This window comes from Marmota monax, unplaced genomic scaffold (assembly GCF_021218885.2).
Source record: "Marmota monax isolate L192 unplaced genomic scaffold, Marmota_monax_Labrador192_F-V1.1 WCK01_AAM20220418_F8-fsc00003, whole genome shotgun sequence".
In the NCBI taxonomy this organism is placed as follows: Eukaryota; Metazoa; Chordata; class Mammalia; order Rodentia; family Sciuridae; genus Marmota; species Marmota monax.
In genome coordinates, this window is record NW_026694084.1 from 28,274,687 (window position 1) to 28,282,055 (window position 7,369).

Genomic DNA, 7,369 nt, shown 5'->3' on the forward strand with positions numbered 1-7,369 from the left:
TTGATGATAGAAAGAAGGCTCAAGGGGGCTTCCAAGTGGCTGATATTGTCTATTCTAATCAGGGTGCTAGTTATACAGAGATGTTCAGTTTACAAAAATTCATCAAACTACGTTTTTCTTAAAAAAAAAAAAGATTTAATGTCTGCCTTGTTGGACTTTTACTGCTGTTGTTTAGGGAGCCAGGATGGAAACCAGGGCCTAGAATGTGCCAGACAAGTGCTGTACCACTGAGCCACCCCAGCCCAAGCTATACATTTTTGATTTGTACAATTGTCTGAACGTACAGTCTATAATAAAATGTTTTTTAAAAAAACAACAGCATGGGCCGGGGATGTGGCTCAAGCGATAGTGCGCTCGCCTGGCATGCGCAGGGCACTGGGTTCGATTCTCAGCACCACATAAAAATTAAAAAATAAAGATGTTGTGTCCACCGAAAACTAAAAAATAAATATTAAAAAAAATTCTCTCTCTTAAAAAAAAAATAGCAACAGCATTACTGTGGTTCTGTCCTTTGGACTTCTCCAAGTATGGACTTGAACTGCTGCATCACGGTTTCCTTGGGCTGTCTGGTTTGAGTGTGAATGTGACACTGTTCTGAGACAGGCTTTGTGTTCTCCAAATTCCACTTAACTTTCCTCCTATGCACCTTGCAAGACCTACACTCCTGAGCTTCCCTCGTGGTTAGCAGGGACCACAGGATGAGCCCTGGCCGATACAAGTTGCTCTCGGCCTGCCCTGTCTTCTGCTCAGTCCTCCCCTCAGTTCTCTCTTTCCCAACCTGTTCACCACCTACTAAGAACTCAGTGGAGATGCAAGTCCTGGGAGATGGTGGAGCTACTGAGAGTTCTTATCATGGCACTCAAAAAAGTTAAAATTTTTTACACTAAAGGAAAGGATGCTGAGTGCTTGAATATATGCAGAGAACAGAGTCCGCTCCTCAATTCCTGCTCCCTCCACTCCTACCATCCCACCCACCTACCCACCGCCTGTGAGTTGAATGACAATGTCTCTGTTGTAACGTTCAGTGGAGATTTGGGGATTGTCAGAGGTGTTAACTTACCTGTTTCACTAATGCCCAACATGCCTTACTTGGGCCCTATGTCTCTAAGTGGAACCTCCTCTGTACTTACTGGAAATGGGAATGGGAGGGAACACTCCTAGGGAGAAATAGTCAGTCTTCATCCTTGCCTTTCTAGAGAGGAAAGGCAATTTCCCAAAAAGGAAACGTAAATAAGAAGCCCTTAATTTTTCTCCCAAGAGAAAGACTTATGTAACTGGTAAGTGGATAAAGGAGCTGGGCTTAGCCCTATGAAGCAGCTGAACCCACAAAAGCCCCTCTCTCCGCTCTTCTCTGTGGGAAGCTGCTGCAGAAGACTCTGTCCTTACCCAGCTGTGCCAGCGGCCAGAGTCTTTCAAAGCCTGGGGTTCAGGTTTAGGAGGTCCATGTGGCCACACCCCTATCTTCCAGTCTGGCCTTTCTTGGCAATGATGTTAACATTTCTGCCCTCCCTTGAATGGTTTTGTTTATTGAACTCTTGGTTGATTCCAAACTGAGAAAGAAAAGTTTTTTATTGATCCTTAAAAAGTCAACAGACTAGGAAACAACATACTCTCTGAAGCAGTGGTCCAGAAATGAAGCCAAATTAGAAAAAAAAAAAAATCCTTTTTAACAGCAGAAGTCAGGGAAGTTTCACAAGCTGTGTTGAAGGATGGAGGCAAAAGGGACTGAAATGAGGGCTGGGTGGAGCTGAAGCAGCACTGGCCCTACCCTTCTCTTCCTGCCCAAGTTAGATCAGCTGCACTGTTTTTTACATAGAAAGACTTGAGAGTTCATTCAAACAAAGAGTTCTGTCTAAAAATAGTTTGCAATCTGATTTAGATAATCTTTAAGGTATCCTCTGTCCTAAGAGATCTTTGAGCTTACATAAGAGATCCAAAAGTTCTGGTTTTGTAATGTTTTGCCTGTGACAATGGTCTCTGACAAAGTAGGCCAATACTGGGAAGCAGAGAGAACCCTGGTGGTTACCTTCTAAATTAGTTAAAGCTTTTTCAGGAGGAAAGAAGAGATCCAGCCAGACAGACTTGAGCTATGGTGCTCAGTCCTTCTGTGCTGGGCAGAGCTTGACAGGTCAATTCAAGGGATAAATATGATTACCAATGTCCCTGTTAGCCCAGAGGTAAAACTGAGAGTTCCAGGGATGAAAGGGTCACAATGCACAGAAAGAGCTGCAAGAAGACAGCTGGAAATTTACTACAAGACTCTAGCGGGTGTATTAGTTTCCTAGGGCTGCTATAACAAATTATCACAAACTTGATGATGTAAAATAATTTATTTTCTCACAGTTCTGGAGGCCAGAAGTACAAGATTAAGATGTCAGCAGGACCAATTTTTCTCCAAAGTTCTACAAAGAATCTGTTCCTTTGCTCTTCCAGTTCCTGGAAGGCATTCCTTGGCTTGTGGCCACATCACTCCAATCTCTGTCTCCATCTCCACATCAGCCTTCTCCTCTATAGGTCCGTATTTGCCTCTTCCATCTGTCACATCTCCCATGTGTCTCACAGGACACTTGTCACTAGATTCAGGGCCCACCAGGATAACACAGGATGACCACCAAAACGTTTATTTAATTACATCTGTAAATGCCTGTTTTTCCAAACATATAGGTTCTGGGAATGAAGATATGTACATATTTTGGTACCCCCATTCAACCCACAACAGGGGGCATAGCAGAATCCTGAGGATGTACATAAAGAAATAATATTGGACTGGGCTGTAGCTCAGTGGCAGAGCACTTGCCTTGCATGTGTGAGGCACTGGGTTTGATCCTCAGCACCACATAAAAATAAAATAAAGATATTATGTCCATCTATAACTAAAGAAAAAATTTTAAAAAAAGAAATAATCTTGCTAGATATGATGGGACATGCCTATAATCCCAGCAACTCAGGAGGCTGAGGCAGGAGGATCCAAGTTCAAAGTCATCCTCAGCAACTTAGCAAGGGCCTACCTAAGCAACTTAGATCCCATCTCAAAATCTTAAAAAAGAGTGGTGGTGGGGTGGCTGGGGATGTGGCTCAGTGGTTAAATGCCTCTGGGTTCAATCAGAAAGAAAGAAAAGAAAAGAATCTTAAGATTTTTAGCAAATTCACTTCTTCCCTGACCTACTCTGTTTTATATGTAGTAACTTCGATAAGCCTTTCTGAGGTGGGTGGATCTATCTATAAGGCTTTTGTTTTGCTGAACACAGAAGTTTGGGGTCAGAGCTAAGTCAACCAAAATATAGAGAGGCCTGGAAAGGTCATATAGGGGAAGGATGGAAAGCAAAAGAGGGAATAGCTGTTACATTTGGATCTGGAATGTCCCCCAAAGACATGTGTTGTAGGCTTGGTTCCACCTGGTGGTACTATTGGGAGTATTGAGAGGTGGTGAGAATTTTAGAAGTTGGAAACTAGTTGGAAAAGGTGCATGATTTTGAAGGACTTATGTTGTTCTCTCTCTCTCTCTGCTTCCCAGCCACCATAGGAAGCAGCTTTGCTACACCACACCCTTCTGCCATGTTGTTCTGCCTCTCCACAGGCCCAGAAACAATGGAGCTGGCTGTCCATAGACTGAAACCTCTGAAACCATGAGCCAAATAAATCTTTCCTCCTTTAAATTGCTTTTCTCCAGGTGTTTTGTCACAGCACAAAAAGCTAACACAATAGCTAAGAGAAATTTAGGTTAAGAAATGTATACGTTCCTTCAACAAATATTTATCTCAAAAACCCCTCATGCCAAACCACATGCCAGGTACTTGGGGATGTAATGGTAAACCAAGACATAGTACCTGCGCTCAAGTGCAGGCAGGCACCCTGAAATGTTTAATGTCAACTCCCTCCACCCTCTCCCCTTGAAATCCTTAGCAAAATGTGATTGCTTGCTAATGCTTAGTGTTCAGAGTTAGAGGGAGGGAATGGGAGGAAATACTGCCTTATTCCTGGGTTGGAACAAACTAGCAAAACAGAGACTACTCCATGAGGCCAAACATGCAGTTGACATGCCCTAACTGGCCAGGTGAGGCTCTTCAGGATCCAACATCCGCTTCTTCCTTCGTAAGGCAAGACCACTTTGATGTGTTGTTGGAAAGTAACCTCGCCCCAGTCGTGGTAGTCATAATGGTACCGTCAGTCCAGTGCTTTTTCCGAATTCCTAGTCACAAGAAAAGCACAAGGTCCAAGCTGGGTTAATGAGGCTCAGGAGTTGAAGAAACAGTATTAGAATTAAAAGGAGAGCTGTTTTAGCTCAGCTAGAGATGTGATGAGATCAAAGTCTGCTCTCTGGGTCCCCTTTTCCATGTGAGGTTCCTCAGCAGGTCCTTGGAACCAGTGAGCTAATCTATATTCTGTATCCTTCCAATAAATTCCATTTTTGCTTAATTTAACCAGAGCTCTTCTGAGCAAAGATCACTACCCAATACATGTGACCATGAAAAGCCCCAGTCCCGCTCTCCATTAAGGGGTCTGCGCCACCTCTAAGGAAGAACGTCTGGGATAGGGTGAAGAGGGCTCGGCTAGGAGGCTGACGGATCTTCCACTCCTAGAGACACATTTACTATTTGTATATCAAGATATCAAAATCCAAAGGCTCCCTTAAGCTAACCACGATTGCCCTTCATGAACAAGGACACTCACTGTACCAGTGCCAGCCCTCAGGAAAAGGCTGACACACTGACAAAGAGATCAGATTCATCTGGGTCAGGTGAAGGCTTCAAATGACAAATTAAGCTTGGTAAACATTTCCTAAATGAGCCTTGCGCCATTCACCCAAACTCGGTTCCGCACTCCCCAAGGGTATTTTCAGCCCATAATGTGGCATCATTTACAGTTGCTTTTATTATTTTTTACTGATTCTTTTTAGTTATACGTAACATTAGGATTCACTTTGACATAATTTAAAAAGGGCTGGGGTTGTAGCTCAGTGGTAGAGCCCTTGCCTAGTATGTGCGACACACTGGGTTTGATGCTCAGCACCACATATAAACAAAGTCCATTGACAACTAAAAGAAATATTTTTTAAAAATCATGGAATTTTTTCGAATGCCTCCCCAGTACCCTCCTTTTCCCTCCTTTCCTCTTTTGGTTCCTTTCCCTCCACTCTACTGATCTGCTATTTACTTAAAGTTATTTGGTTGTTTTGTTTTTTTTTTTTTAATTAGTATCTTGTAGACGTACATGATGATGAATTTAATACATGTACATTTATACAGGCCATGGGGAATTCCTCAGGGGACAGAGAGCTAAATTTATACCTTCAATTAATCTTCCCAAATGTTCTTGTTGCCTTCAATCTATACCAGCCCCCTTTTGTCCCAACACCCCAAGTACTCATACCTAGTAGCAGATAATTATACAATGTACATGGATGCTTTTTTTTTTTTTTTAAGCATTTTGAATTCATTTTTCCATTATCTCCAACCTCTTCTAATATCCTGTTTCAGGAGACTATCATTACCTTACACAAGTGACAAAACCCTAATGTTCCTGGGAGACTAGGCCATCTCCCTGAACAGTTCAAATCCCTATGCAACTTGTGATCCAGCCCAAATCTCAGTTCACTGCAAAACAGACTTAAGTACCTGCATATGACTTGTGCTAAGCCTTGATACAGCTGTGAATACGTAGTCTATCCTGACTGATGCCTACCGACCACAGGAGAATAAGCAAATGATGAGTGTCACTAAGCAGAGATGAGGCACCAGTGGGCCACCAGAGGTGACATTTAACCTTGCCTACAGGTATAGATTGAGCCCTTAATTTTGGTGAAACATTAAGCTGCCCTAAGGTTGGTGATTTTGGAGTCCATAATGTATTTTTCCACAGAAATATGCTTACAAGCTGGGTGCAGATCTGTAATCCCAGTGACTTGGGAGGCTGAGGCAGGAGGATCATAAGTTCAAAGCCAGCCTCAGCAAGTTAGCAAGGCCCTAAGCAACTTAGAGAGACCCTGTCTCAAAATAAAAAATAAAAAGGGCTGGAGACGTGATTTACAAATAGTGGTTAGATTTTCAGGCTGGTCCAAGCATCTAATTGTCTGTGTTGCACCAACAATGCGCATAAATGGCATCCACCTGTCTTGTTTCTAGGGATGAAGTATTACAAGTATTACAAAGGAAACCCCTTGATCTAAGCCCTGGCTCCTCTTCCTCATTCAGTCCCAGCGATTCTGAGGTCCCTATCTATAACCCAGCCGTAGTACCACTGCCTCAGGTGACCTTATCTTAAACCTGCACCACAGCAGCAGACCCTAAACTGCTAGCTTTGGCTGCAGTTTCTCCTTGCCCAGCCTTCTCCCCCAATTTCCTCTGCTACAGCCAGTTACTTTCCAATAGTCCCCCCATTGCCCACAAAATGAAGTACAAGTGATGTCACAAAAGGCTTGTTGAGATTAAGCCCCCATCTACCTGTCCAGCCTTTCCCTGCCACTCCCTAGCTGTATTCTATACCCAACCAGTTCCCTCTTCCCAAAACTTCTTGTTCTTACCGGGTTTCTTCTTTCCTCTACCTAAAAACAATAGCTGCCCCTGACTCAGCCTGGAAATGACCATGTATCTTTCAAAATCTAGCCCCCTCTGTTCGAGTTTTAACTTATTTCTACTCTGGCAGCGTGTCAAATCGTATAATAATCGTGTTCACTTACTCAACAAATAAGTAGCCACTATGGGCCGAGCCATCTGCCAGTAGAACACACACTCCCCCAAAGACATAACATGTCCTAAAACAATCTCCTTTGGCCTCAACTGAAAAGCAGCAGCAAGTGTCTAAATTTAGGGTCCAACTCCTATCTTGTCTTTGGCACCTTCTAGCTACTCAATCCTAATCAAGTGACTTTATCTCTCTTGAATCTTAAATTTCCTTTTCTGGAAAATGGAAACCTAATACTTATTTCACATTCTTAAACACTGGTTCCCAAACCTGGCTGAATATCAGAATCACTGAGAATCTTAAGAACATGTAGAACAGAAATGATAACGAAATATTTCCAAAGTCCCACATGATATGATTCTCACTTGTAGCCATACTGGGAAACCTCAGATTACAGGCCTAAATTATTCACAATGGAGCATACCTCGGTACTGAACATGAAGGTGACAGAATAGACGTGAGATCTTGATGTGAGCTAAGGGGAACATGTGGAAAAGCACCCTGGACTTAAACCACACATAAGGAATCCCAGGACATGGTATCACCCCATCCCAATCCTGAGCCACTCTGAAGAGCAAACAAGAAAATTCCCAGTTCACACAGATGCTCAGCCCAGCCTTCAATAGATGCGACCAGTTAAAAGTCTAGGAAGAAAGGAGTAACTTTTCCCAAAGGTTAATCTTTTGCT